The 4,326-nt window shown below is 42.4% G+C and overlaps 1 non-coding gene across 1 annotated transcript; it reads right to left on the reverse strand.

Annotated features, from left to right (window-relative positions):
• Positions 1 to 2,834: 2,834 nt before the first annotated feature.
• On the reverse strand, positions 2,835 to 2,951 carry LOC133254502 (5S ribosomal RNA). The gene has a single exon (XR_009738684.1). It is a non-coding gene; the product is annotated as a 5S ribosomal RNA (ribosomal RNA).
• Positions 2,952 to 4,326: the final 1,375 nt, after the last annotated feature.

Here is a 4,326-nt window from a genome sequence, read left to right on the forward strand (position 1 = left end):
TGGCGGTGGGGCGTGTGTGTGTGTGGGTACCTCCAAACCCAAAGCAACTTTCTATGGAGACGTAGTGAAGGGTAAATGCACTCTTACTCATCTGATATATCCTAAAACACTGGACATGTCTGGACTCAAACTTTTAGGGCAGCCTTCCTGCCACCTCTGGCAAGCATTGATGGTGCAATAACTGTAATCCTCTAAAGGACCAAAAGTCCTGTACAAGTCCAGACATCTGCTCTGTACAGTCTCTTCCTATAGTACAGAAAAGTATAGAACAGAATGACACATTCTTTTTTAATTGTACAGATGAATCAGCTGCTATCTGCTGCCTAGTCAACATGAGGGAGTCAAGCAAGAGTTCCAAATCTCTTGAATGTGGTCCTTGGAAATACTTCTGTTCTTAGTTGCTCAGTTGTGCCCAACTTTTATGCGACCCATGGACTGTGGCCCATCAGGCTCCTCTGTCCGTGGCATTTCCCAGGCAAGAATACTGGAGTGGGTTGCCATTTCCTTCTCCAGGGGATCTTCCTGACCCAGGGATCAAACCCGAGTCTCCTGCAGGCGGATGCCTTCCCATCTGAGCCACGATACAACTAATTGCCTAGTCAAAATACAAAGAAAAGAGCTAGTGTTCTACTAAGTGGAAAGATGATTTAAGAAATGGAAGCTTTCCTTTGTTGGTATATTTGAATCTTTATTTAGTTTTATTTTATTTTTACGATTAAGGCTACTTGAACAAGGCAATGGAGAAACCCCAGAGTTGAAAGGCAATTGACTTTTTAAAAGAAACATGTGGCAGGTGAAACTTTCTTCATTTTTTAGAGTTGGTTCAATGTAAAATCTTTATTCAACAAATATGACTCTTCTGAACTTTACTTCAAATCTCCACAATGAATCACTAAGGCATCAAGGAAGAAAGGAGTAGAGGTGGAGAAAAAAAGAGCAACCTTTCCCCTGGCTCTATCTCAACCAGCTGCTTAGTTCCTTCATCTCATGGACTACGATCTAGGATTATCTTGTTTGTCTGATTTTTGTTTGGGGACCGTTTCTAGTCACAAGGCTAGAAACAGTGGGGGGGGGGGGGAAGCACTTCTTTCCATTCCACATGAGACCCAGTGGACAATCCAGGCCCTGCCCACTGCATTGAGTCTGTAGCAACAGAATCACCAGTGATGCTGATTAACAATGCATATTCCTGGAATCCACTCCATTCGCTACTGACTGTTTGAGGTGGTGGTCTGGAACCTATAACTGGAAACTTTCTTGATTCCAAATCACACCAAAGTCTGAGGACTATGGAAGATCTTCATATTTCTGGAAGAGCCACACACCTACAGAAGGAACCACAAGAGTTGCCTGAAATGGTAAAGGTATAAGTATTGAACTGAAAGTTGGAAAGTCTCCACCTTTGCTATGTAAGTAAAATGATCTTTTTTTGAAATGAAAATGGATAATACTAAAAGTTCACATTGTTCTAGAGCATTTAAAAAAAACCCTAAATTATAGAAATCTGATGTACGAGTTCCTGGAAAGGAAGAAGCTATATTTATTGATATGTCTTCATGCCTTAGATCGTGCCTTGAATATAGTGTGCACCTCAACAGAAGAAAGAAAAGAACTGAATCAACAAAGATACAAAGAGATCAAAAGTCCTGAGCCAAATGAAAAGTTGAGGCTTCAGAGAACTTTTCTGTCTTTCACACACTGAATAAATATTGAGCACCTACTATGAACTAGTAGGCATGTAATATGTTTCTGGAAATAGAATGCTGAGAAAAGAAGACACACAGTTCCTTCTTTCACTGAGACTAATCTAATGATAAATAACAGGCAGATACTTTGAGAACTTCTATAGCGGCCTCTTCCCTCACCAAAAACTGGGTGTCAGAGAAGCCTTTTCAGAGAAATAATTGAATTGAGATGCATAGGTTGAACCAACATAAACCAGGGTTGAGATGCAGGAAGAATTTCAGGCAGGTAAAATAGCATCTTGGAAGGCTATGTGACAAGGGAAACTTAGGACATTCAAGAAATGAAAAATGCCCTAGGGGATGGAACCAAAAGACTGCAGAGAGCATTCGAGTGAAAAGACATCAGAGAAGAACGTGGGGAGCAAGCAATGAAGGGATTTGGTCATATATTAAATATGATGGGAAAATACAAGAGCAGTTTTAGAAGAGAGGCGATAGAATTGGATCTGCATTTTAAAAAGGTCATTTTGCTCAACATCACTCATGATTGGACAGACTCAACTCCAAACTTCACATTAGTCAGAATGGTCCTCATGGAAATGTCTGTAGATAACAAAAGCTGGAGAGGATGTGGAGAAAAGGGAACTGGCCTCCACTGTTAGTAGGAATGTGAGTTGGTAGAGCCACTGTGGAAAAGAATATGGAGGTTCCTCAAGAAATTAAAACTAGAAGTACCATATGATTCAGCAGTCCCACTCCCAGGCATATATCCACCAAAAGTATAACTGAACAAGATACACACACCTTCTGTGCACATATATCTGTGTGTGTGCATGGGTGCACGCGAGCACCAGCGATCGCCTGCGAGGATGGGGGTGGGGTTGGGGCTGGGGGTAGGGCTGGGGCTGGAGCTGTTGCAGCCCCCTGGATTGCCTGAGGCACGGTAAGGGAGCCCCAGACCGAGACCCGAGGGACGGTCGTCTGGTTTCCTGGAAGCCGAATGCGGAGGGGCTCGCGGGGTGCGTGGGGGCAACCCAGGTCTGCAGCGGGAGTCGGTGCCCCAGCCACCCACCCCCCGGGAGGGGCTGGGGCTGCAGGAGCCCAAGAGTTGGGACGTGGGGCGGGGGCTAAAGGAGAGGGGAGGCAAAGCGCCTACAGCACCCGGTATTCCCAGGCGGTCTCCCACCCAAGTACTAACCAGGCCCGACCCTGCTTAGCTTCCGAGATCAGACGAGATCGGGCGTTCAGGGTGGTATGGCCTTAGACGGAGGCAGCTGCCGCCGGGCGCCCTAAGAGCCCTGCGCTGTGCCTCCCTTTCGCTCTGACCTGCCGGTCAGCCATTCTGTCTACAATTAATTTTACTCCCTCCCCTTTCTCTCCCTGCTTTCTGAGAGTCTCTCTCCTTCCATACTTGATGGTGTAATGAATGGATGCATTAGATCATTTTCCCTCAACATTTTTTTCTCTTTATTTTTACATTGATTTATATGAATTCATCTTCAAGTTTATGGATTATTTCTGCTAGCATCTCAAATGTGCTATTGAACCTATCAATTTTTCATTTCAATTATTCTAGTTTTCAAATCCAGAATTTATATTAGTTTCCTTTAAAAAAAATAATTTGTAGCTTTTCATTGAGTTTCTGTGTTTGTTGACTTAATATCATACTTTCATCTAATTCTTCAAACATGGTTCCATTATTTCATTTTGTTGTTATCATTATTTTGATATTTTATCTTTTGACCTTCATACTGAATTTATAAGTGATATACTTATATGAGTTATTGGTGGTATGTTATACAAAACTACCATTACAAAAAGTTTTCTGATTTTAACTGTATACTTACCTGTCCCAGCAGGTTGATAAGAAGTCCAAGCCTAAAGCCCCTTTAAGGAGGAGGCAAACTTTCTTTCTTTTTAACTTTCTTTTGCCTAAGACAAGTAGGCATTGTAGGGAGCAGTATCTCAGGTTCAAGGACATTCCTTTTTTTGAGCTTTGGATGTATGTTATAGGAAAGGGTGTGGGCAAAACGCTCACATCCTTGAGATGTTGTCTATTCTCAGAAGCTAGTTGAGAAGTATATATGGCCCTGCTTAAATTAGTGAGGTGGTTACACTCCCACCCCCTTCTGATGTCTGTGTCAGAAGCTTTTTTGGTCACCTTCACTTTAAATAAAATATACACAAAGTTCTGAGTGACTGAGACTGTCTTTGGCCCCAGAAGAATCCATGAATCCAGTGGCAGGACGAGAAGGGGACGACAGAGGATGAGATGGCTGAATGGCATCACCGACTCAATGGACATGAGTTTGGGTGAACTCCGAGAAGTGGTGATGGACAAGGAGGCCTGGCATACTGCAATTCATGGGGTCGCAAAGAGTCGGACACGACTGAGCGACCGAACTGAACTGAACTGAAGTGGATCAATGAGCTCTAATTAATTGGCCTAAAGAGAAGTAAGTGCTTACAAATCAAACAATTCTAAATTCAAGAAAATTAAAGTAAATGAATTTCATGCTTGTGTGAACTGGGAAATAATCATTATTGAATTGATACATGATATTGATGTTTGTTTATTGATCTAATTAACAGAAACATTGTGAATATACTTCTATAAATGACATAACTTTGGGTGATGTAT

Source organism: Bos javanicus, chromosome 9, assembly GCF_032452875.1.
Source record: "Bos javanicus breed banteng chromosome 9, ARS-OSU_banteng_1.0, whole genome shotgun sequence".
Lineage (NCBI taxonomy): Eukaryota > Metazoa > Chordata > Mammalia > Artiodactyla > Bovidae > Bos > Bos javanicus.